Source organism: Sus scrofa, chromosome 9 (assembly GCF_054392235.1).
Source record: "Sus scrofa isolate SSC_HxYL_T2T_F1_AM1 chromosome 9, Sscrofa_HxYL_maternal_Yorkshire_Landrace_v2.0, whole genome shotgun sequence".
In the NCBI taxonomy this organism is placed as follows: Eukaryota; Metazoa; Chordata; class Mammalia; order Artiodactyla; family Suidae; genus Sus; species Sus scrofa.
This window is the reverse complement of record NC_139391.1, coordinates 77,410,556-77,437,999: the sequence shown is the minus strand read 5'-3', so window position 1 is coordinate 77,437,999 and position 27,444 is coordinate 77,410,556. Positions and strand designations below refer to the sequence as shown.

Sequence of the window (27,444 nt, the reverse complement as noted above, 5' to 3'; positions counted from 1 at the left end):
TCCATTGTAAAACTTCCTGATCTCAAGTTTTAACCAACTTGGAGTTAATGTGATCCATAACCAGGGAGAGTGACCAATGATAAATTAACAGTATCAGAGTAAGCACATGACATAAAGAGAGGTAGCACTCAGTATTAACATATGTAATTAAATAAAGTTTCATTGTTGTAGACATTGCCCAAGTGATCTGGTAATCTAAATCATGGAGCTTCTAATCCATCTGTGGTGGTTGTCAAATCCAGTAATTAAAAATGCAACCCAGTGTAGAAAGACATTTTTTCTGTTAATTTAAAAGATACTATAGCTTAATATTTTTAAACAAATTATTTACTCAAATTCTTAGAATCATTTGCTGTTTCCTAGGACTATTTATTGACAGTTATTTCTGAATTACATAAATGTGTTAATTGCCAGCAAGTAAATCTTGTTTTAAAAAACACTGACAAGTGTGAGCAATTATCAAAATGGAGGATTCCCATTTGTTCCTCATTTAAAGTCTAATTGGTGATTTGTAATAATCCAGTATTGTATATAAATACAAAATCCAGCAATTTGCTTTCTTAAGTCTATAAGGTATAGGATATTGTAGATAATTTTACACATTATCTGAACAGAATTTTGTTCAGAAATTGGATTTCATTTTAGAAGATATGCTTCTAAGGACAAAGTATATTTTATGAATTATCTAGAGCATAAAAACCACAATTATTCATTTTTAGTTTTTAAGAAAAATTATTATAATTCAGTGCAAAATATTTGCCAATGGAAATGCAACAGTTTTTATTTACCTAACTTGTTACTTCACACTGCAGTATAGAATTAATTTTATAAAGGCAAAATTTTGATGTACTATGAAATTAGCAACACGGTTTAATTCAAAAAGTCAAAAAAGATTTATAGAATAATATTTTCAATTCCAACAGAATTTTGTTGGGTTTTAATTTTTCCACAGAGCACTGAAATAAATAAAATTTTTTAGGCTTTGCATTAAAGATGTTTTAAAAAGTTTCAAGTATTTTACAGAAAGAGATTTTGGACAATACTGAAATTTTTTCCTAAAAACAGCTATTTTAAGGTTTGTTTTACTTCATTGTAGAAAGTCTAGAAGACTTTTCTTTTTCTCCAAAATCTCATTTTCACCTGAAATAATTGTATTCAGGTTTTCTCAGCAGGTAAAATATGCATTCTTACAAGGTTTCAAATTTCAGAATTCCAATAATGCATTTCAACTGAGCACCCACCGAATTGTGTTCTGTGTGTGTGTGTGTGTGTGTGTGTTATCTTGCAGTTCTGTTATTTACAATCAATTTTAGGCTTCTTAGCTCCCCAGAAATACCTCAGTGAACCCTCAACAGTTGCTAGCCACTTAATAATTGTGAACCGGCCAGCCCCATCAAGTAGATCGTTAACCACAAAAGTGCCTGACAATTTCCAAATCATATTCTCTGTCCAAAAGGAAGAGATAGGGCTTGGTGAGGCCGAAAGGAAGCGAAGGACAACAAAACAAATGCAGTTCATGCTGAAAGTGAAAAGTGCTTTGGACAGATTAGTATTTTCTTTTCTACAAGGCGTCCTGCCAATTTTTTTTTTTTAATAGAGAAGAGTTATTTTTTTGGTCTGATTTTTCAGTTTCTTGGAAAGTGTCGCTTTTACCCTCCCTACAGACCTTCATAATTACTGTTGGTTGTTCTGTTTTTCCCATCCGTTTGCATCATAGACTGCCGATACCCCCACCTCACTCTGTCAAAACCCCAACTCCGGGCGACCCTGGATTTGGTAACTCCACCGACTCCCGACGACACATTCCACTCTCCCTCTCACGCCTTTTATTTTAGTCGCAAGATCCCCACTCCAGTGGCAGTGAAAGCCGGAAATTTTCATTTAACTCCCCCCCTCCCTTCTTCGCCCCCTACTCGGAGCGGAGAGCTAGGGGGCCAGGAGGTTCCGAGCACAGCCGGGTCTCGGCCGCCTCCCCTCTCTCCGGAAGGCTTTAATTTGCACACTTGCTTGCCACTGCGCGGCGAGCCCCCAACCTAGCTGCGGCGGGGAGGGTCTCGGCGGAGTCGGCCTCCCGGCCCCCCAGCCCCGCCCCGCTGCCTCCGCCGCCTCCCCAACTCGGGCCCCTAGCGCGGGCCGGAGCCCCGCGGCCCCCGTCCGCCCCCAGCGAGCGGCGCGGGCGGCGCCCTCCGCCGTCCCTCCGCCCTCCGCCGCAGTGCCCACCCCCTCGCCGGAGAGAGGGCTGGTGACTTCTTCCTCCGAGCCGAGTTACCTGCTCCGCGCCGCGGTGGACACGTGCGAAGGTCGTACTGACACCCGCAGCCCCCTCGCGAAGCCCGAAGCGGCGAGGCCCATCAGGTGAGGAGCTGTGCTCTCGGGTGGGTGGGCTGCTGGGTGGGGGGTCCCCAGGGGAGATTTCGGGGCTTGGCGGGGGTCCGAAGCGAGGGTGGGTAGGGGCGACGGGTGCGGAGGAGGGGTGGTAGGTTTTCGGAATCCACTTTAGTTAACCCCTTACAACCCGAGGCGGACTTGTTACGGGGGCCAGTTTGGGGGCGCAAAAGTTTCTCCTAATCTGGCTAAGAGGGGTATATCCCACACGAGGGACACCCCCCTAACGCCGAGATCCTGTGCTTGATCCCGCATAGCCTTGCGCACAAACACCCACACAAACACTTCTTATCCGGTTTCTTCAAACGGAACTCAAACTCCACCTGGAAACTCACATAATAACCCACATTTAGGATTTAAAGTGCATGCTTTTGGAGACTCGATGCGGGGGGATGTTTGGGTGCCCTATATTTATTTCACCACGAAAGCTCGCCCTCCATCTCGCTGACCCTGTGGGTGGGGGCTTCACCTTTCCCACCGTGAGATAAATGTTAACGCAGACTTTTTGCTGGCAACCACTGCGGGCGTTTAGGCACATTTAGAGGAGTGCACGCAGGCGCCCGGCGCCCGGGCTGGGAGCCCCGCAATGATGCACGCTTGCTTTGGTTTCCCAATTTACTCTCCTAATTTAAAATATTGAAGTTAAAATGCACGCCCCGGGTGAGCACCTTCGGGCCCAGCACTGCGCCGGTCATTGTGCACGTGGGAGCATCTGCGTGTGCGCACACGCGGGAGTCGTGGTCCCCGGTGCGGCCTCTTGTCGCTGCGCTGGTGGCGACCCTTGCGGTGCTTGGCAGGCTTGGAGAGAGGCACATGAAGGATTTCATTGAGTGTGAAGACAGAGAGCAGAGACAGAAAGCAGAAGGAGGCGGCTGCAGCCTTTGTAGTCGCGGAGGAATGCGGAAATGTTGAAGCACTATGTCAAACTTTTTTGAAATGGGGTCAAGTCACATTCAGCCAGCGTGGGAAAGCAACAACAACAACAAAAAAAAGTGGAGGAGAGCGGGGGGGAAAGGCACTGCTGCTCCCGTTTCTCTCCGCCGGAGCCGACCGTCCGGAGAGCGAGGGGGGAGAGCGGAGGCGGGCGGTGCGGGGCCAGGCGGGGGCAGCGGGCTCAGTTCCCTGCGGGGGTGGGACGTCCCCGACGCTTCCTTCGCTGCTGAGCGGCGGGCAGGACTGGGGCGGGGAGGGGGGCCACGGGAGGGGCGGGCCGCTCAGTCTGCGGCTGCTCCTGCGCTACCTGTGTGGCCCTTGTCCTGGCTCAGACCGCGGTGCTGGCTCTGGGGGCTTGTTCCTCGGCTCCCCCCAGGCTTCGCCTTCACCTTTTAAGGAGAGTTTTGAGTAGAGTGAGTGTGAAGGACTCTGTCTTCGCTGCTGTTCCCTCCGCCTGCATACTGTGGGGGTTGTAGAGTTTGTTTCTTTAATTCCTGGCAGAAGGCAAGGGCGCCAGCGGTGGCGGGGCAGGTAATTCCGAGGTGCCCCGGGAATTTCGGACACGCGGCGGGAGTGTCGAATGTCCGGCCGAGGCCAAAACAGCAGTGGGGAGGAGGTTCCCTAGGCCCTGGATGGCAGCTCAAGGGGAAGGAAACCCCCCCTTTTGTTGTGGGGATTCCGGGGGGCCACTGGCTGCTGACTCGACCCGGCCTTGAGCCGAAAGGGGAATGGAGCAGCCACCTCTGCTACCTACGTTGGGGGCGACCCTGGGAATGGGGAAGGGTTCGCGAGTCCTGGCCGAAGGGTGCAGCCTCTTCTCACTTTGCTCTGGAGGCTCAGCACTTACCACCCCCCCTTTTAAGGGGGGGTCTAAGTTTTGCTCAGGTTTCAGTCGGTTGAAAATTTCAAGGCGAGTCACGGTTATGCTGCCTTCCTTCTGGAGTTGTTCTCCAAGGAGACGATAAGCAAAGTGCTGCAAACACCTCTTTCTCCCACTCTTAGGGTCTCCTGGGCTACTCCCCTTTCGGGGCCCCATCCCTCACCCACCCCCAAGTAGCGGGAGCCCCAGCCCTCCCCGACCTGATGGGTTTCCACCGGGGAGGTCCTCCGAGTCAGAGGAAGAATTCTCTTTCCAACCAGTCTCCTTTGCCCCAAAAAGACCATTTGTGTGTGCTAGTGGTTTTTAAATATCTCTTCGTCGAAAAACTGAAAGTAGAAAGAAAGGAAACAATTTCGGAACAGATGTCTGACCACCCCTTCTCGCACACTCCCAGCATCGGGTTACAGGGTCCGGGGAGCCCCCACCCACATTCTGCGGCCCCACACGGGTGGACTCGCGGTCTCTGCACGCCAGGTTCTCCACGACCCCTAAACGTCCCACGACACCCCAGGAGCCCCTTTCCCTGTACGTCCAGGCCTGGGCAGGCGGAGAGGGTAGCAGCGCAACACAATGATATAGGAATAAATATTAAGCCGTGACATTGACGTGCCCGGCGCCTCCCCTCCCCCGCGCTCCCGGCACACTCTGGGCTGCTCGGCACGCCCCCTCTCGTTCCACTGCGTCCTGCGCCCCGCGCTCATCCCCGAGGGGCCCCTGCAACCTCTCGGCGCGAAGACGGCTCCAGCTCAGCAGGGAAAGAAAAGTAACTTCGCTTTTCTCGAAGGAACCAGGAAGGATTAAGCGGCCTGGGAGAGGGCAGGAGCTCGCGGAGGGTAGCGATGGGGGCTTCGTGAAGGAGGAGGAGGGGCGTCTACTGGAACCCCGAGGAAGGCGCCGGGGATGTCTGATTACACTTTCTTCTTGTCCTCCCGTCTCCTCTTTTAGGTGGAATGACTGTGGACTGAGACGCGCTCGGGCAAAGACTATGTAATCGCCTCGGTGTCTGTGCAGAAGACTGCGCTTCGGGGAGGGAAGAGGAGGGCTCGGCTCTCTCGGTGACTCGGCAGGCGGAGTTTCGCAGCGGCGGCACCAGGGTTGCGCCCGCCCGCGGGGAGGTCGCTCCATCTAGCCCCGGCGGTCGCCAGAGTCTGAACGCGGTAGTCGGCGGGGTGAGAAAGAGCGAGACCGAGTCTCGGCGCGCGAGGGAGCGGGCCGGGGAGTCCCGGAGGAGGCGAGCGGCGGCCACGAGCGAACCCAGCGCGCCCCACGCCCGCCCTAGCGGCGCCGCGCCGGGCGGCGTCCGGGCGGCATGGAGAAGGACAGCCTGAGCCGTGCCGACCAGCAGTACGAGTGCGTGGCGGAGATCGGGGAGGGCGCCTATGGGAAGGTGTTCAAGGCCCGGGACCTGAAGAACGGAGGCCGTTTCGTGGCGCTAAAGCGCGTGCGAGTGCAGACTGGCGAGGAGGGCATGCCGCTCTCCACCATCCGCGAGGTGGCGGTGCTGAGGCACCTGGAGACCTTCGAGCACCCCAACGTGGTCAGGTGAGCCGTGGAGCGGCGCCCGCGCCGTCGGGGAGCCGCGCGCCTTGGGAGGGCCGGGTCAGAGAACCTCCGGCCTACCAAGATGCTGGGAAGGGGGTGGCTGGGGAGCTGCGTCGCGACCCGTTGATATTACAGAGTGAGAGTAAGTTTTGTCAACAGAGCCAGGAGCCAGAGCCGGTGACCTTGCCAGACGGCGAGCAGAAAGACAAGTCAGAAAACGTGATCCGCGCAGGCACCCCCGCTGCTGTGCCAGTTCTGTTTTCTCCCCGCCTACCCTGAAAGGGGTCCGGAAAGATGGATGCCCTTTAGGGACAGAACAAGCCAACCTGAGACGCGCCCCTCCAGCCCCTGCATAGTTTCCTTGGCCATTAGGGCAATTCTTGATACTGAAAATAAGCAAGAAACGGTGATAATTGGTGGGAAGGAAACTTTATTGGTGAAGCTTAGGATAAATAACGTTTAAAAATGCAGAAACTTTTAAGACTAGTTTTGCCAGTCACACCTACATTTTCTCTCTGTTAACGTTACATAATGATAAGGATTCCTGGTTTAAGAGCGTCAGTGCTGATACCCAGTTTGTGTCATTTAAAAAAACTTCTTTCAAAAATGTTACCTATTTGTATTACTCTCTGTCTCTGGGCCAGCATAGTTCTTAGGTTGCTTCTCCCAAAGGTTAGATGAGAGTCCAAGATGGGGAATCTTTAAATTCTAAATGTTCTGTCCTTCCCTGTGTAGGTTGTGGTAGTGGGTGGAGAGGCAGCAGTTTTTTAAGGCCTCACTTTTGTGGTAACCAGTATTAAACCAAAATGTGTGTGACTTAGGATAATGATGTTTTCTTAGTGATCCTGGAATTTACCCATTGTGTGTTTGACATTGTGTGGTGTGTCATCCTTTTTTTTTTTTTTTAAAAACAGAGGTGCATAGTTTTAAGTTGAAGAGGAATGCTCAGAAACGTCTACAAATTCCCACGTGATTTTTACCTTTGTTAACTCCTAAGATAATGGGAAAAGGAGGTCTTGAGATCTTCTTCCTTTCTTCTCATCCGATTAGGGGTTCTGTTCAACAAATATGGGTTCACTACTGTATGTGTGCTGTGAATGAAATTATCTAAATAAGCACAGCTAAATATTTTTGTAAAAAGTCAAACAATTTAACATTAGTCATCAAAGCAGAGAGACCCAAGACTGACCTTTGAAATACCAAGTCCCTCTACAGACTCAGGGAGCCCAAGTGTCTACAGAATCTTCCTGGGAGGTTTCAGCTTGTCTTCTCTTCCCAGGCTGGGTGATTTGTGTGGTGCTTTGTTCTTGACACAGAATCAGCCTAGAAGGCAGCAAAGAATCATAAATACACAAGTAAGGTAGTAAACAGCTACGGAGATAGGACCCCATTTAACCTTTACTTTAGCCAGTGAAGAAAAGAGGGACAAAAGATCACTAGACTAAGAAAAGGAGTGTTTTAGGAAGTTGGGGTTACATATATAAAAGCAATAGATAACCTTTGTGTTTAGGTTTTCTTTGCCGAAAAACAACAAAACCCTTTTGAGGAGTCTTTCTGATATTGGAGGGCAAAGGGAAGGGTACATTTTGTCCCCTGTAACTTCGTTATCTTTCTAGAGGAGCTACCTAGACACTTTGCAGAGGATGAATTCTGCCGCCGCTGGAGCTGTAGGTGCAGAGTTCTTGTTTCATTTTGCTTGTGACCTATGGATAGTATCCAATTAGGGATGTTTATCATATATGTAAATAAAATCATGCTCTTCCAATTGTTGAGGGGTTACAGAGGCACCCCTGGATAACAGTCTCCTTTACAAAGCACAAAGCACAATTTATTCTCGCAACAGAGGAAAGTTGTTTTTGCCATGGCGCTAGTAGCTTTTGGCTAATCCCTCTTATTCTCTTGATTTTATCCTCTTGAGATTGGTGTCTTTATAGATTTGTAACTGACCCATGTCTTCCATTCTGTACAGAAAAATTTTAGAAGAGTGTACTTAGGAATGGAAGATAAAGGCATCATTTTCTAAAACCATTTTACCTGTTAAGAGGTGAGGATGAACCTTACCTTTTAAGAATGGTGAGGAGAACCTGAGATAATGTCTATGAGAATACTTTGTACATTTAAGAGTGTTTCAGATGTCCAAGTATTACTTGTGTTCTGGCAGATTGGTGGGGCCCTTGCCATGGAGAAAGTTCCCACTAAGGCATCAGTTCACCTGACCTTTCCTATAGGATAAATCATACTCAAACCCAGACATTACAGGCTCTGGAACCAAGAAGCTGCTTGAATATAATGAGCCTGTAGTGTAGATTGTCAGAAAAGACCATCAGTCATATGCCATGAAATTCAGTGACACTTGAGAAAATTATTGATGATGTCATCCTCACGAGCTGCAGCTCTCCATTCCATTTTATTTCCTTCCTGTTTCTCCTCTTCTGCTTCTGCCTTGGGGCAATTACTGGCCCCCATGACTTGCTTAGGAATTCAGATTTTAAAGGATACTGACATTTGTTCAGGCAGGATCAGGAAATCAAGGACAGGTGACAACAAATGCTTTCCTTCCAAGGAAGAGTTGTCAAAGTTGGGGCCCCAAACCCGTGATTTATTGTTGCCTCACAGGAGCAGCTTTACAGTCCAATGGCTGGCTCTTTAAAGGTTTCTTAAAAGGGCAGATGCCTTTATAAGTGCCTTCAAGTCATAAGTAATTGATCATAATTATAGGCTCATCCCACAGAGAGTTAAAGCCTCTAAGCTTGAAGGAGCATAATCAACTTATTAGTTTTTCAGAAGTTTAAGATTTAATTTTGATGGATTTGCCAGACAAGCTGTCTTGTTACTGGTGGCACTGCACAGGGATAAATGACTTGAAATTCTTGCTCACCTGTGCTTGATGTTTCCCAGGCCCAGCCTTGATCAGCCAGTCAGTGTCTGGGGGGGTGTAAATTTACTTGCAGTTTTACAGTTGGTAATTCCAATCTTGGAGCCTTTGCTAGAATTAGACTTTAGTACAAACCTATATTGGAGCTTCTGCACTCCACAAATGAGTCTTGTTTTACATTCTGAACTAAATATATGTATATAGATAAACTAATGTGTTTTATCAGCAATCTGTTTATTCACCAACTCTTTCTGGAGGGCCCACTATTTTCCAGACACTGCTAGAAGTGGACATCAGTGAACAAGTCGAAAAATCTCAGAGTTCCCATCGTGGCTCAGTGGTTAACGAATCCGACTAGGAATCATGAGGTTGTGGGTTCCATCCCTGGCCTCGCTTAGTGGGTTAAGGATCCCGAGTTGACATGAGCTCTGGTGTAGGTCGTAGACGTGGCTCAGATCTGGTGTTGCTGTGGCTCTGGCTTAGGCTGGCAGCTACAGCTCTGATTAGACCCCTAGCCTGGGATCCATATGCTGCGGGTGAGGCCCTAAAATGACAAAAAAGACCAAAAAAAAAAAAGAAAGAAAGAAAGAAAGAAAGAAAAAGTCTCTACATTTAGAGAATTTGACCTTGTGATGGAATGAACAGTTATCTTTTTAAGAATTCACTTCTCTTTATTCCTGCTGCCTTGTTTTGCCATATTTAACCTAACCACTTTCTTAGAACAAGTAACATTTGTGATACTTTGGTTACCATGAATGCGCTGATGGAGCAGTTAGGTAACCAAAACACTAATCAGAATCAAATGCTTTTTGAGGATTAAATTTCACCTTAGGGACATAGAAATAAATGTGTACAAGAAGATATTGACAGGTAACTAATAGATATGAACATTTGCACTTCATTTATGCCACGAGGATTTAGGAAGGATCCACTGTTTATAAGTCATGGGGTTAGATGCTGGGAAAGATCCTAGGGTGAATCATGGCTGGCTACTCCTGTCAGGTAATACCCCCTGTGTTTGAAGTTGTAAGATGATCACCATGACCCCAATACATGACAGTATGGTGTCCTTCTAGAGACACTGGTAAGCCCTACCAGTATTGTTTCCACAGGTTAAAGTTGTTAGTGCATCAGTAAAAGTAATTCAAATTCAAGTTGAATTCACTGGTTCAGAAACTAAAACTCATGGCATTTCCGTGAATAAACTTGTAGCTTCTGAATATTTTAAATTATTGATATTAGCGTTATTTAATCATTGCCTTTTTAAAAAACATCGAAGAATCCATGTAACTTAGTAATTATTATTCAAGGAGAGTTTCCCATTTCTCTTTAAAAAACCTCAGTAGTATATATCATAAAAAGAATAGAAATATGGTTTCTCTAGGAAAATTTAACTATTAGCAGAGTAGAACAAACATGGCATATGATTTGTTGCAGCATAAAGATGAGACCTCAGGTGGGTTAGTTCACAGGACTCCTTCTGAATAAAAGTGTTATTTTGTAGGGAAATAATATGTTCATTAGAGCTTGTTTGGGCGAAAGAAGGAAAAGCAGGAGTTTGTCTTTTCCGTGTATATTAAAAATATTGCTTGGTCCTTCATTCTTTGAGTTCCTTGAAAAGTTTCCAATTTATGGAGACTATTTAGTAAATACACAATTTCACAAAGATGTTCTGCCCATTCCTTGTTCCTGCAGAAGAACTTGGTAGTGCTGAATTGTTGCCATTGATTGCACTGTATCCTTTTTACACAACTGTTACTACCATGAAATTATTAGAATTTCTCTATTAAAGAGAAAATGGCTTCTTAGAGGAAACATGTATGACTTGAAAATCTATGCTTAAGATGTAGGTAAATGGATATCTAGGAAAATGGACTCCTTGATAAAAATAAATATCCCTTAAAATATACCTCACTGTTGGAGTTCCCGTCGTGGCTCAGCAGTTAATGAATCCGACTAGGAACCATGAGGTTGCCGGTTCGATCCCTGGTTTTGCTCAGTGGGTTAAGGATCCGGCGTTGCCCTGAGCTGTGGTGTAGGCCGCAGAAGCAGTTCGGATCCCTTGTTGCTATGGCTCTGGCCTAGGCCAGTGGCTACAGCTCTGGCTAGACCCCTACCCTGGGAACCTCCAAATGCTACGGGTGCAGCCCTAGAAAAGACAAAAAAAAAAAAAAAATATATATATATATATATATATGTGTGTGTATGTATATATACATATATATATGTATGTATATATATATATATGTATGTATATATACATATATATATATGTATGTATATATATATATATATGTATGTATATATACATATATATATATGTATGTATACCTCACTGTTGATGATTTCCTAGGAGTATTTTTAAAAACAAAGCATCCGGAGTTCCTGTCGTGGTCACTGGTTAATGAACCCGATTAGGAACCATGAGGTTGTGGGTTCGATCCTTGGCCTTGCCCTGTGGGTGAAGGATCCCGCATTGCCGTGAGCTGTGGTGTATGTCACAGAGGCGGCTCGGGATCTGGGACTGCTATGGCTGTGGTGTAGGCCAGTAGCTGTAGCTTCGATTCTGTAGCTCCGCTTCAGCCCCTAGCCTGGAAACTTCCATATGCCAAGGGTGTGGCCCTAAAAAGACAAAAGACAAAGACAAAAACAAAACAAAACATCCGATATTTATACTGTGTCATTGGAAACTCATGAATATTAGGGTTGGAAGACACTTTGGAAGTCTCTGAACCCTTTTATATTGTAGATAAAGAAATGAAAGGCCAGAGGTCAAACAGCTTGTCTATCATTGCCATTTTAAAGTTGTTGGCTTACTCCAAAATCTGAGTAGTAATTTTTAAATAATTCTTTTTGTTTGATGGAAGAAGTCAACTCAAGTGAGTATGTTTCTAGTTTGGAAAAAGGAAACTGTATGTAGACAAAGGTGATGGTTTGCCAGGAACAAATGACATTATCAGCTCAAGAAATTCCTGAATTGTGCAGCATGCCTTACTGAAGTCAATCTGTAAAAAGTGTGATGATTATCCATTAAATTTTGCTTTTAAGGAAATGGGTAATAACTATGATCATTTAAATAACTATAGTTAAATAGTGTGGGTAAATAATGTAGTTAAATCATAAGGTAATGATGTTGAATTCATTTTAGACAAAGAACTGGTAAAAAAGTCTAAATGTTTGGTATTCCCATCTGATGAGTGAACTATTACATGGTGTGACTCTGGCATCCTCTACCCATTTGGTGAAATAAACATCATCATACTTGAAAACTAGGTAGCATAAAAACCTTTAGATGCCTAAGCAGTTCTTTTTACCCTTGCTTCTTTTTTTAATTGAAGCCTAGTTGGTTTAATTGTTGTGTTAATTTTCACTGTACAGCAAAGTAATTCAAATATATATATTATACATATATAATAAATATATATTATATGCATATATAAAATAAATATATATTATATACATATATAATAAATATATAATATATATGTTATATATATATACTTTCTTATATTCTTCTCCAGCATTTGTTATTTGTAGGCTTTTTGATGATGGCCTTTCTGACCTTTGTGAGGTGGTACCTCGTTTTCATTTTGATTTGTGTTTATCTCAGGATATTGAATATGGTTCCCTGTGCTACGCAGTAGGACCTTGTTATTTATCTCTTCTATATGTAATAATCTGCATTTACTAACTCCAACTCCCAATCCACCCTTCCCTTAGCCCCCTCCCCCCGGCAACCACAAGTTTGTTCTCTCTGTCTTGGAATCTGTTTCTGTTTCGTAGATAGGTTCATTTGTGTCATGTTTTAGATTCCACATGGTAAGTGATTCATATGGTATTTATCTTTCTCTTTCTGACTTGTTTCACTTAGTATGATAATATCTAGGTCCATCCATGTTACTACAAATGGCATTATTTCATTCTTTTATGCCTGAGAAGTATTCCATTGTGTATGTGTACCGCATCTTCTTTATCCATTCACTTTTGATAGACATTTAGGTTGTATCAATGTCTTGGCTATATGAGTAGTGCTGCAATGAATATAGGGGTGCATGTATCTTTTCAAATTACATTTTGGTCTGTTTGTATGCCCTGGAGTGGGATTGCTGGATCATATGGCAACAGTATTTTTAGTTTTTTGAGAAACCACCATACTCTCTTCTGTAGTGACTGCACCAATTTTCATTTCTATCACCAACGTAGGAGTTCCCTTTTCTTCACACCCTCTCCAGCATTTGTTATTTGTAGGCTTTTTGATGACGGCCTTTCTGACCTTTGTGAGGTGGTACCTCATTTTCATTTTGATTTGTGTTTCTCTAGTAATTAGTGATGTTGAGCATTTTTTCATGTGCCTTTTGTCCATCTGTGTGTCTTCTTTGGAGAAATGTCTGTTTAGGTCTTCTTCCCATTTTTCAGTTGGGTTGCTTGTTTCTTGTTGTTAAGTTGTACAAGCTGTTTGTATATTTGGGAAATTAAGCCCTCATTGGTGGCATCATTTGCAAATATTTTCTCCCAGTCTGTAGGTTGTCTTTTCGTTTTGTTTATGGTTTCCTTTGCTGTACAAAAGCTTGTAAGTTTGATTAGGTCCCATTGGTTTATTTTTGTTTTTATTTCTACTGCCTTGGGAGGCTGACCTAAGAAAACATTGGTATGATTTATGTGAGAGAATATTACGCCTATGATCTCTTCTAGGAGTTTTATAGTGTCATGCCTTTTTTTTTTTTTTTTTTTTTTGCTATTTCTTGGGCCACTCCCGCAGCATATGGAGGTTCCCAGGCTAGGGGTTAAATCGGAGCTGTAGCCACCGGCCTACGTCAGAGCCATAGCAACTCGGGATCCGAGCCGCGTCTGCAACCTACACCACAGCTCACAGCAACACCGGATCCTCAACCCACTGAGCAAAGTCAGGGACCGAACCCGCAACCTCATGGTTCCTAGTTGGATTCGTTAACCACTGCGCCACAACAGGAACTCCAGTGTCATGCCTTATATTTAGGTCTATAAGCCATTTTGCTTTTATTTTTGTGTGTGATGTGAGGGTGTGTTCCAGCCTCACTGATTGACATGCCACTGTCTGACTTTCCCAATGCCATTTGCTGAATAGGCTGTCTTTTATCACTGAGTATCCTTGTCTCCTTTGTTGAAGATTAATTGAACATAAGTGTATGAGTTTATTTCTGGGCTCTCTGTTATGTTCCATTGAGCCGTATGTCTATTTTTGTGCCAATGCCACACTGTTTTGATTACTGTAGTTTTGTAGTATTGTCTGAAATCTGGGAGGGTTATGTCTGCTACTTTATTCTTTTTCTTCAGGATTGGTTTGGCAGTTCTGGGTCTTTTATGGTTCCCTATAAATTTTAAGATTATTTGTTCTAGTTCTGTGAAAAATGTCAAGGCTAAGTCGATAGGGATCATATATTAAATCTGTAGATTACTTTGGGTAGTATGTCCATTTTAACAATATTAATTCTTCCAATCCAAGAACATAGGTATTTGTTACCCGTACTTCTTAAAGAACTAATCACATGATTTCTATTTTTCATGAGGTTCAGATAAACTTCTCAGTCTTATTAGGAAGGAAATTAATTCTGAGCTTCCCAGTGTGGTAGAATACAGCAGCGATGAAATACGAATGCAGGAGAATTGGCACTAGGAGAAGGTAGTGTTAGTAAAGTTGAGCTTTATCCCAGGGCCAGGAGGCAGCACTGAAAATGGACACAGGTGGTTATCTAGCTTGCCTACAAAAAGATTATCATTTAAGTGGTAATCTGTAGATGCTAAGTCTACTGAGATAGGCAGGTGAGCAGTCAGAGGGCGGAGTTTTATAAGAGCCACTAGGCAGTTGTTTTGAATGTCACCAATTTGCCACCATACTTGCTTTTGTTTTACCAGCTGCACATGTAACTGCTCTCCATTGAGGTGACATAAAAGCACCTTAAGGCATGTGCCAGGGATCTGTGTGAGTGTGCAAGTGCAAGCCTGGTAGTCCATTTGGCAGAGAATTATTATTAAATATTTAAGGGTTTACCTAAATTTGAACAGTTACTGGCTTTGTCATTTAAGTAGCCATTTAAATGATTGATTTCTCTTTGGCCTAACTGAAGGATCTTATTGGTTCAGTAGAGTTAGAATCTCAATTTAAGAATTTTTTTCTTTGAAAAGTGTCTTATAGTTAACCTAATCCAACCCCCTTTGGCCTGTGTAGGAATTGTTTTGTAAATTATTTCATAAAAGAAGTGTCTTATTTTTAGTTGGCTATTTTATTGCAGTTCCATACAGTGTAGGTATAAATTGAGGATAACTAAGGTTCAAACACAGATTTATATTCAGTGTTAACACGACAGAATGATTAATGGTCATCCCCTGGGATAGAAATGTATTTTCAGCTTAATGATTTTGTGTTTGTGGACTTGAGGACAAGGATCCTGTGTTCTTTTATATCCATAAATAACTGTCTATTACTGGAAGTTGCCCAGTATGTTTCCTGAATGAATGAGTGAAGTAGAAATAAATTAAATTATAAACCCCTCAGGTGAGAACGTTTCATCCTTTTAGAGTTGCCTATAGTGTTAGTATCTCAGGCTAAACCCTGGGAGATTATTGGTATTAACTGTAATGCATCTCTTACTAAATGACCTTGACACCAAGGTCATTTAGTAAGCATTCAAGTATTTACTGATATTTAAAATCTTCCCTGTGACTGTCCATTTATCTTCAATACTAGCTTCAGCTTTGGTAGGATTTTCTTGTGTTCTTTGTGTGCATTTATTCCACGTATCCTATAGTCAAACTGACTTCCATTTCCCCTCAAGTTGCTCTTTGCCAGCCACCTCTGTGACTTTGGTGCCAATCTTGGGGTGTGCGCTCAGCGCCCCTCCCTGTACCACTGTTCCCGCCTGTTGAAATGCTCTGCATCCTTCAGAACCAAGCTTTAATGCCACCTTTGTGTGCGTATGTGTGATGTAATCCTTAATACTTTCATTTGGATAAAATTGCTCCTTCCTTTGAACCCTGACAACTGTAGATCTCCCTTAGGGCATTTAGTATACACCTGCCCCTTTATGTTATTATGTCTGTTGTATAAGATATAATATTAATCCCTCACACCACCATTTTCTGATCCTCTAAGCTTCTACACCCCAGTGGTGAGCTCCTTGAAGCGGAGAGTGTATCGTGGTTTTGGTCATGTCTATTTACATTCTACATCCAGTGGAAATAAGATGGATAAATGAACAAATGAATGAAATAATAGAAAGGAGATACAGTTATTAAAGAAGAAACCATATAGATTATTTCCGTCACATGAATATTAATATTGAGGAGTGTCAGATAAAGAGGGAAAATGGATCTGTGTATTGGGTTATACTTATTTGGTTTCTTGGGAATAATAAATATGGAAAAGACAAAGTTTTGTTTGGTTTTACTTCAGCCTGTATAGTTTATATTAAAGTGAGTGTTAAAATGTAAGCAATTCCCATAGTTAACTGTACAGTCTTGGACTTAATTTATGTACTGTAAAGAAAACATTAACCTTAGGAAATGTGCACATATGCAATAAAAGTCGAAAATGGTTTGAACATTTTAAAATGTCAGAATGTGTGATATTTTAAATACATTTTAATCAGTTGCCTGAATTCTTTTAATTTTGTGCTGGAAAAACTCTTAGGAGGAGCAGAATCAAATAAAGCTTTCCTAATAATTTCTAAAGGATAACAAGATTCTGAATTCCGCTTAAAAAGGGATACACATGAAAGCCCTAGATAAACTCTAAAATACTGCAAACTTGTCAATTATCATATTTTGGAATTTACATTTAATTAAATGTTTGTGGTTGACATAAATTACTAAAGGGAAGTAACAGGTTTAAAAAAAAATTCTGAATTCCATTAAAACATTGTCTTCTATTCTTCTTCATAATTTGAATACACAAAATTTGAATTCCACCTCAACAACTGGTAGGTTTAGTTAAGAAATATTCATCTAGCCTGAATTAATGCCACTGCCTCAAGATACACAGGGTTGATGTGTGTATGTATCTGTGTGTGTGTATACACATGTCTGTGCACCCAGAACAGTTGAATTTAAGGTCCCTGAAAGAAGGAATTGTTTTTTCTTGTTCCTTGCTGTACCCCAAGCTCTTAGCATGGTGGCGTGCGTCTTGTAGCCCAGAATAAATATCTGTAAATGAATGAATAAGTGCTGTGCCATCTAATTCAGAGTTGTTGTGTTTTTTTGGGTTTTTTTGTTTTTTTTTTTTTAGTCAGAATTGGGTAATACTGTCTAAAAGCATCTGTGAGATCTATAGCATTCAACAAATATTTATTGATTATCTGCTATTTAAGTATTTTTTCAGTATGATTGACAGTGATCCGAGAGAGTACCTACATCTTGAAATGTTTACCCCCCCAAATGGTATTAAGTCTGAAATGTGTTTCAGAACGGGGTAGGGATGAAACAAGCTGATCATTGTTGAAGCTGTGGAAATTTCTTGCACTAGTCTCTCTTTTTTTGTATATGTTTGAAATTTTCCATAGTAATGTTTTTTAAAAAGTTCCCAGTCGTGGACCAGCAGTCAGAATAGTTGATTCTATCCTGATTCTTCTATTAGCAGAGTGACCCAGAGTCAGCTCCTTCATGTCTCTTGACTGCAGTTTCCCACAATAAAGTAGAAACTATTACAACTCTTGACTTTAGAGTTTTTGTGATCAAATGGAATTACGTATATGAAGGTCAAATGTAAGATATTAACAAAACAAATTCCTGCCTTCGAGTAGTTTATAATTTTGTGGAGGAAACTGACATGTACACAGCTATCTGTATTGCTGACTGATAGTACTTTCATTTTCCCCCCACAATGTGAAAATATGAATGGAGCTAGATATTTCTGAAAAGATGCATATTGGATTTATAGTAATTATAGTAAAACACAGTTCTTACCTGGGTATTGGTAATTGGTGTTGCCGTATCCAATACTGTATCCTGTTCATTAATGGATTTTTTTGTGGGTGGGTCTGAGGACACAGAGCTCCTGAGAACACAGTGTCAAAATTGATGGGAGCCTGATTTCTTTCGTATTTCACTATTCAGATTAACTCAAAGAGGAGCTGAAATCATTGCTTGTTCTTTCTCTCTTTTTAAATTTCAAAATATCAAACAGAATTATTCCTTCTTATGTCACACATTGGAATTTCTATTTGTTTATTTTCTGAAGTTCTTATGGCATGACTGCCTTAGGACATTTGAAATTTCATTCCATATCCTCTGTGTTTAAGTCGCTAAGATCTATCCAGGGAAAAGAAGCAGTTCTCTTTCAGGGGCACTAATCTCTAGAGAAATATCTTTTTTATTTTGCTTCCTTTGATTGCTAAGTAATCTCATCAGTTTCTATGTTAGGTATTCCTAATGGTTAGTATAAAACATTTACTTTTCCTTAAGTGCTTTATTTTGAGAAGATATAAAAGTATAACATTGGGCACATTAATGCTTATGCCTATTCAGCAACAGAACAAGAAAAACACAAGACAACTTTGCATTTTAAAGTTTAGGCTTTTAGCTCTGAACAGTACATTTAAAGCTTTTTGGTGGAAACCGAGACACTCTCCGAGTGGTTTCAAGTTGGGAGTTTTAGATGATGTCGTCTACATTCCAACCATGTAGAATCACTTAAAGAAGTTATTAAATAGCCTTGGGTAAAAAATGGAATGCTTTTTTGGAGTTCCCATCGTGGCTCAGTGGTTAACGAATCCGACTAGGAACCACGAGGTTGCGGGTTCAATCCCTGGCCTTGCTCAGTGGGTTAAGTATCCGGCGTTGCCATGAGCTGTGGTGTAGATTGCAGACGCAGCTCAGATCCCCTGCTGCTGTGACTCTGGTGTATGCTGGTGGCTGCAGCTCCGGTTAGACCCCTAACCTGGGAACCTCCATATGCCGCGGGAGCGGCCCTAGAAAAGGCACAAAAAGACCAAAAAAAAAAAAGGAATGTTTTTTTGTTGAGCCGTAAGAAACCAAGAGACAGATTTAGAGATCAGGTTAGAACGGATTCCCATTGCGAATCATGAATTAAGCATATTTAAACTATGGAATTCCCTTTAAAGAACCAGGACAGCATCCCTAACTTGAAATAACACATTCTCCCTATTAAGACACAGAAGAAAAGTTGTAACATCCTGCTAGTCATTACAAATTATTTTAAGCCCATGAGATTTCATCAGTGGTAATTTAGTTAACTACTACTAGTACTAATTCATTAGTCTAGAACCTAGGGTTAATGATGCCAGTTGGGTCCTCACCTAAACTAGTTAGGTATGCAAAGAAAAAAAGACTGACTCAGAATGATGAGGTTGGTCTCCAGGAGAACCATACAAAAGCATGTATTTGACTGGGTGGTGCCAATTCCTGGTCCAAGGAAAACAGGACTTTTGAGATGAATCGAGGAACATCTTTGTTTATGAAAAATGATATAGTTTTTCCCCCCACTTCAGTTGATAAACTAAAATTAAGAAGGGAAACCATCATTGGACCGAATGATCTAGAGATATATCCTATGATCTGAAAGGACCACACACTCATTAAAAGGAGGGAAGAATGTGGCAGAAGATGAGCTAAATTGTGGTAGAGGTGAGAGATACTATATGGTGAATATATAAAACAGGGACAAAACCTGTCATGGCTTATTACATAAATGTGATTTTCTTAGACTTCGAAATTTGAAACCTAGTGATTTGAAAGTAGATGAAAATTCTGGCCTATTACGACAGCCCACAATCAGTGCTTGTTGAATAAGTAAACTTAGACTTTCTCTTAATTCTGTAATAATGATAAAATGGCATAGGCTGTCTGATTGCTTTTTCTTGGGGCCCTTACTTCAGCCGTCTTCACATTGTCCATTGTGCCTTGCACGCAAGCATTTGTTGGAGTGAATTAGTATAGAATGTATGCTTCCTATTAGAACATAAGCCCCATGAGGGCAGGAATTTTTGTCCATTTTGTTCACTGCTTTTATATACCCCAATATCTAAAACAGTGCCTGGCACATAGTTTAGTAAATATTTGTTGAGTGACTAACTGAATAATTAAACTATGAGCAAACTTTATGATAGTAAAAATGTAAGTTAACACCAAAATTTAACAGATATGTTGTTTTTCTATTCACTCATTAGTACTTCATTTGAAACTCTAGGATTGTATTGCCTCTAATAGTTATAGTAGTAAATTGGGTTCTGACTTAGGAATTAAGAGTTATTTAATAACAGTGATTAGCAAGTAGACTGGACCTTAAGATATATTCCATCTAATCTAATTCTTCCACTACTGTTTTCATTAAATTAGAAACATGATTTTATGTAAACAGTATTTACTGATGTTTTAGGTGGTCATATCATTTGTTGCAGAATTGATTCAGATGTTTTGGTGGGAATTTTAAGACATGGTTTCATATTCTCTGGATTATGAAGTGTTATTTAAAAAGATTGTCATACGTTCTGCTAAAGACTCTGACATAAGCTGTAAAGCCGTTGTATAAACAGCTCTACCTGTCCTTACAGGTGGCCGATCCCATCAGGAACCTTGCCCCAATACTCCTACTTGGTGCTGTCATTCCAAGCATGTTTCTTCTCTGCTTAGATCCGTTGATTGTGATCACATGAAGAATCTGACATGACTTAGTTATGATGAGCTATAATAATAATAACAATAATGATAGAAGAAAAGGAGAAAGAAGGGAGAGAGGAAGAAAAAATGGAGGAATGGAATAGAGTGGAGTGGCATAGAATACAATAAAATAGAATAGGATAGAAAAGAATAGACTAGAGTGAAAATATGTGGTGTTCCCAGTCAATAGAGAAATAAGGGAGTCGTTTGTAGTTTTTTAAAGTAAGTACATTTTCTGTTAAAGTAATTATTCTAATATTGCTGTGCAGTAAATTACGCCAGAATGTAGGGGCTTAAAACAGCCTTTTTTCTCATGCTCGAAGAGTCAGTAGGTGGGGAATTGGAATAGAATGTATTTGGGAGTGGTATATCTCTGCTCTGTGATGTCTGAGGCTTCAGCTGGAGCTGACATAGCAGCTGGGCTGTTTGATCCATCTTGATCGATCCATCTTCATTCTTGGATTTGCTGCTCATGCAGGCTGGTTGATGTAGCCTAGGGCCTGAGCTGGGACTGAGGACCAAAGCACTTATGCCTTGCCTCTCCATGTGTCCTGGGCTTCCTCTCAGCATCAAGGATTCAGAGTAATTGGACTTAAATGGTTCGTGGCTTCAAAGCCAGCCAGTGCCTTTGGGAACTGGCAGTGTTACTTCTGCCACATTCTTTTGGTTACAAGTGAGTTCAAACCCCCGGGATTCAAGGGGAGGGGACATATGTCATTTCTTATTAGAAAGAGTATGAAAGAACTCATGCCCTCCTCCTTTTTTTCTTTTTCTTTTTCTTTTTTGTAATCACGACATTTATGCGTGGCGATTATTACGGAAGAGTATGGTTAAAAAACAAAACAAAACAAGACTCCTGCCCCAGTTATCCCTATTCCCAGTACTAAGATAAACTTCTTTTAACTCTGTTTTTGGTATTTCTGATAGTTCTTCTGTAAATCTAAATAATGTGCTGTGTTCTATTTCTTGGTACCTAAAATCCAAATAATAACTATTAACTTCCTACTGTAAAAAATGAAGATTTAGCTCATCAATAATACTACTTCCCGTTCATCTCCTTCATCTTTTGTTAGATAGGGATTTTTTTATAATAAATTAGAATAGCATTTTGAAAGATCATTTTTTTGTTCTTTCACTTTTGGCAGTGTTTTTTGATTCTCCATTTAGTAAGAGAAGAATTTTTTGTTTCCCTAACCTTTCCTCACCTTTGTACTCCCTTTAGTCACAACCTCTATCAGCTACTTTGCTAAAGTTGTTAAACATTTGCATTCTGTTTTGCAACTACAACTGTAGGTCCAGTGTTATAACCTTATGAAACTGAAGGAGTCTTTCTTTCTGAAATATAGACATTTAGGTTCTCTTTTCTTACTCTCCATCACTTTACAAAAAATTACACTCGGGAGTTCCCTTTGTGGCTCAGTGGCAATGAACCCAACTAGGATCCATGAGAATATGGGCTCGATCCCTGACCTCGATCAGTGGGTTAAGGATCCAGCATTGCCATGAGCTGTGGTGTAGGTCTCAGATGCAGCTTGGATCCCATGTTGCTGTGGCGTAGGTCAGCAGCTACACCTCCAATTTGACCCCTAGCCTGGGAACTTCTATATGCCGTAGGTGTGGCCCTAAAAAGCAAAAACAAAAACAGAAACAAAAAAATTACACCCTATTTTAGTGTAGTGCCTCTTTGTTTTTCCTGGAGTTTATAATTGCGTTTCTATTTTTTCTTGGATTATCTGCTTTTATCACAGCCTAAACTTTTTCTTTTCAAACACTTCATTATACCATCTATTGATTTTGAATTGTCCCATTTCCTAAAGTTTCTCTGAAGTTTTTATTTATTTTGGACTGGTTATATACCAGCTTGATGAACAGTTGTTTTCCTGGGACTTTTTTTCACTGCTCCTCTGACTGGGAGCCACTCATTCCTGGATCCCGGCTCTTCCTCTTTAGTAGTTCACACCCTTTTTTACTAGAGTATATTTGTGAGTAACGTCCTAAGAAATTGTGTGTGGAAGATAAACTTTCTGAATCCTTACCTATTTGAAAACATGTTTATTGTCCCTCACATTTGATTGTGATTTGACTGTTTTTAGAAATCCAGGATGAAAAATTTTGCCACAGAGCATTGGTCTCTCTATATTCCGTGTTAGCAATGAGAAATCATCTATCAATATGATTCTCTAATTAGTTTTTAGTGACTTTTTTATTTGGAAGCTGCTAGGATGTGTTCTTCCTAAATATGTGACTGGGTGTGATGTTTTTTAAAGTTCAATTTGCTGGGCATTCCTTGGGATCTTTATATGTATATATTGTTTTGTTTTATTTTTAAAAATTATTTCTTTCTATTTGTTCTGTTTTTTTCTTTCTGAGTTTCCCCTGTTAGTCGATATTCAGTCTTTCAGTTAGGACCTCTTAGTCTCTGAAAGTTCAATCATACAGATTGACTTCTCTGACTCTTACTGTCTTTTCCTCTGTCTTCTAATTCTATTTTCGTTGGTTCTGTTTTGCTCTATTCTAAAGAATTTTTTCTATGTTATTTCTAAACATCTATTGACATTACTCTTGGCAATTATATTTTTAACCTCAAACCATCTTGTTGTTGTTCTTTGCTTGCTTGTTTTATTTTTTTTTAAAGTGCCCTATTCTGATTTTGTGGGTGTAAATATGTCCTTGAATTGTCCTGAATTTTTAAAAAGTTTTCCGTATTTTCTCTCTTTTAGTCAGTATTTTGTTTCTAACCTTTTTGTTTTTCCTATTGCTGGATTTCTTAAATGCCCGGTAATGTTTGGATATTCTCTTGCTTTAAAAAAAAAAAATCAAGTTTATTGAGATATAATTTATATACAGTAAAAGGCATCCTTTTTAAGAGTGTGTTTTTTATGATGTCTGACCAATTTATACACTCATGTGAACCACCATCACAATCAAGACCTAAGACATTTCCATTATCCTAATGTTCCCTTAGGCCCCTTTGTCAGTCTCCTTCCTCTACCTGGACCCCTGACAACCACTAATTTTCTTTTTGGTCATTAATTTTATTTGTCCTTTCCGGAGTTTCATATACATGGTGTCAAACAGAATTGTGTTCTTTTGTGTCAGACTTTTACAGATACTTTTTGAGCTTGATGCATGTTGACTGTCTCAGTAGTTTGTTCTTTCCCATTGTATGGATTTGCCATAATTTGTCCATTCCCCTGTTGATGGTTATTTATGTTGCTTCCAGTATGAAGCTATGATGAATAATGCTGCTGTGAACATTCATTCATGGATGGGTCTTTGTGTTGATATGACACATGGGTTTCATTTCATTTGGGTAAATATCTAGAAGTGGTTTGCTGGCTTGTTTGGCAAATGTGTGTTTAATTTTCTAAGAAACTGCCAAACTTTTCCAAACTGGTTGTACCATTTTATATTTCCACCAGCAATATATGAGGGTTCCATTTGATTTGCATCCTACTTAGCACTTGATGTTGTCAGTCCTTTTAATTGTATATTAGGTGTGAACTAATACCACATTGTGGTTTTAATTTGCATTTACCTAGTGACTAATGTTGTTGAACACCTTTTCTTTGCTTATTGGCCATTCTTTCACCTTCTTTGAGGAAGTATCTAATCAAATATTTTGGTCATTAAAACAAGACTGGATTATCCTGTTATAAGAGTTATTTACATATTCTGGAACAGTCTTTTGTCAGGTTTATGTATTGCAAATATTTTCTCCAGGTCTTTGGCTTGCCGTCTCATTTTCTTAATGGTGTCTCTCAAAGAGGAGATTTTATTTGCCAAAGTTTAATTTATCATATTTTTTCTTTGATGGTTTGTGTTTTTGTATCTTATTTTTGCTTACCCCAAAGGCACATAGATTTTTTTCCATGTGTTTTCTTCTAGAACTTTCTAGTTTTTGCTTTCATGCTAAGTCTGTGATACATTCAAGTTAAATCATGTGTGGCTTGAGGTAAGAGTCAAGGTTCATTTTTTCCCTTTATGGATATCCATCTGTTCTAGCACCATTTGTTGAAAAGACTATATGTCTTCCTCGTTTTCAATTACCTTGGCACCTTTGTCAAAATCAATTGACCATATAAATTTGGGTCTGGTCTATTCCATCGATTTATATATCTGTACTTTTGCCAATGCCATGATGTTTTGACTACTGTAGTCTTATAGTAGGTCTGGAAATTAGGTAGTGAAAATTTTCCACTTTTTTGCCTTTTTAAAAACTGTTTTTGCAATTTTACCTGCTGAATTTTGCTAGGAATTTTTATATCTATGTTCATGAAGGATATTGTTCTATGCTTTTCTTTTTTCCTAATGTCTCAGGTTTTGGTTTGGAGGTAATGCTGGCCTCATAAAATGAGTTGATAAATGTTTCCAGTTCCTCTGAAAGATTTTCTGAAAGAGTTCGTGTAGCGTTAGTATTATTTTCTTTTTACACATTTAATAGAATTTACCAAGGAAGTCATCTGAGTCTAGCATTTTCCTTTGGGAAGGTTTTTAACTACAGATTTTATTTCCTTAATGGACGTATAGGTTGAATCACTTTTGCAGTTTGTGTTTTTGAAGAATTTGTATATTTCATCTAGGTTTGAGGGTTTATTGGCATAAACTTTTTATCTTTTAAAAAATTTTGTCAAAGTTTAGTTGATTTACAGTGTTCCTTCAATTTCCACTGTATCATATCTTTTTAATGTCTAGAAGCTGTAGTGATTGGCCTCCTTCATTCTTGTTATTAGTAATTTGTATGTTCTCTCTTTTTTCTTGATAATACAGATAGATTTTTGTCAGTTTTACGGACAGTGAACCAATTTTGGGTATCATTAATTTCCTTTATCATTTGTCTGTTGTCTGTTCCACTGATACTCACTTTTAGTTTTATATCTTTTTTCTGCTTACTTTGGGTTTAAATTGTTCTTATTTTTAGCTTCTTAAAATAGTAGGTTAGTGTATTGTTTGTAGAATTTTCTTCTGAGAAAAAAATAGGCATTTATGTAGTTTTATTTACTTCCCACAATTGTTGACAAACTGTGGTTCCATTTTAATGTCATTCAAAATATTTTGTCCGTATTTTGGTAATTTCTTCTCTTCCTCATGGGTAATTTATTTATTTATTTGGCTGCGCCTGCAGCATGCAGAAGTTCCCAGGCCAGGGAATGAACCTGGGCCACAACAATGACCTGAGCCACAGCAGTGAAAATGCTAGATCCTTAACCTGCTGAGCTACCAGGGAACTCCAACCCAAGGGTTGTTTAAATTTGTGTTTTTTAATTTCCAGACATATACAGGATTTTTCAAATACCTTTCTTTGTAATTAAATTCTGTTATTATCAGAGGACCACCTATAGACTTTTAATTTTTTTTAACTTTTTTAAGATTTGTTTTGGTTCATATAGTCTATCTTGATACATATTTCGTTTGATTCTTTTTTGAACTATTTCCCATTTTCCTCTCATTATGTTCATGTTTTCCTTTAAGTCTTTGAGCTTATTTATAATAGTTGCTCTACTGCCTTTGTCTGCTGTTTCATAATCTGTGTTATATCTGGGTCGGGTCTAGTTCTATTGACTGATTTTTCTCCTGGTTGTGTGCTACATTTTCCTGTATATATGCATATCTAATACTTTTTTTACTGGATGCCAAACATTGTGAATATTACATTATTGACTGCTGGGTTTCATTCCATACTTTTAAAAATGTTGGACTTTGTTCTGATGGGCAGTAAAATTACTAGCAGTTCAGTTTGATCCTTTTAAAGCTTATTTTTAGTGTTTTTTTAGTGAGGAGGGGATCTAGTGTAGGCTTTACTTCAAGGCTAGTTAAGGTTCACTGCTAAGGTGGCATTACCCTTTTGTGGTCTCTCCTCTTCGGTTGCTGGGAACTAGAAAGATGTCTTGTCTTGTGTGAGCTCTAGGAGTCATTCAGTTTACAACTTCTTGGTAATTGTTCTTTCCTCAGAAGCAGTTTTTTTTTTGCCTGGCCTCATGCCGTTCCCCATGTGCAGATTGATATTCAGGCAAGAACTCAGTAGATCCCATGTAGATTTCTGAAGCTCTTTCGCTGGGTAGCTTTTTCCTTCAGTATTCTGTCTCATGCATTTTAGTCTCCTTGGCTTCATTGTCTTCTCAGTTCTGATCTCTGCCTAATCAGCTCAGTTAGACTCTGGACCTCACAGGGATTTCTTCCTTGTACCTGAGAGTCTGGAAATTGCCTACAAGGATAAACCTGGGGCAGTACAGGGCTCACCTCATTTGTTTCCCTTCTCTCAGGGATGGCAGACCTGTACTTGCTGTAGGCTAACATCTGAAAACAGATGTTTCATGTATTTGTCCCTTTCCTAGCTGTTTATGGCAGGTCTTAATCTTTTTGCTTTCTTACTACCTTATATATCCATTAGTTTTTTGTAAAAACTGGTTGCCATTATGGCTATTTATGCTACATTTCCTTAATGTGGGGGACATTATAATCATCTGGAGAAGAACTACAAATGTAGAAAGAACATAGTCTCTTTATTCCATAACCTGTTGCACCTGGCTGTCTTAATTCATTGTCATTCTAGATTTTCATACTGTTAATATTCCATCCCCAAAGCCAACAGCTGATAGAAACCCATAACATGCAGTAACTAATTTGACATCATATTGGGAATGTTTACCAATTGATTTTTCTTCAGAGAAACAAACCAAAAAAATAAATAAATAAACTCACTATGAATTTAATTCTTCACAGGAATTTCCCATGTCGTGATGATTTAAAAGAATAAATTTTGCATGTAAATGAATCATTACAAGCTTAATTGAAGCTTGTTGGATACTCAAGATTACTCACTGTAGTGTGTTTTTGATGGAGACAGGAAGTGAAAAAAGCAAGGTCTATGAGATTTGTGTATGTGTGAAGTCATTTAATGTTTCTCTTTGAGGCTTTGGTCACTAGGGTAAATGACTCAAGGTATCTATTGCTGCTTTGCTGTTTTTAAGGGGAATTTCCCCCCATGTTCCTCTCCTCCTGAAAATAACTAATTATATACTGGAAGTTTCAGTACACTGTTCAGTTTGTGAAGTCAGCATATTTCTGGAAGCCCACTGTGAATGTAATTCTTAGCTGTACTGATGCTTTTGTTTCTCCATCCCTGCAGCCAGCACTGTACTGTAAAGGACACAATTCTATCGCTATTTTTTTTTTTCCT

The 27,444-nt window shown here is 40.4% G+C and overlaps 1 long non-coding RNA gene across 4 annotated transcripts in view; it reads left to right on the top strand.

Moving 5' to 3' along the window:
• The first annotated feature begins 2,262 nt into the window (after positions 1-2,262).
• Positions 2,263-27,444, top strand: part of CDK6 (cyclin dependent kinase 6) — a 249,728-nt gene continuing 224,546 nt past the window's right edge. Inside the window, exons 1-2 of one of the 4 annotated variants that reach the window (XR_002347034.2) lie at positions 2,263-2,355; positions 5,144-5,740. This is a non-coding gene — a long non-coding RNA (cyclin dependent kinase 6). Of the gene's footprint in view, positions 2,356-3,638; positions 3,850-4,869; positions 5,032-5,143; positions 5,741-27,444 lie in introns of those variants that run through there. The other 3 variants (XR_002347036.2, XR_002347035.2, XR_002347033.2) reach the window with 3 other exon arrangements.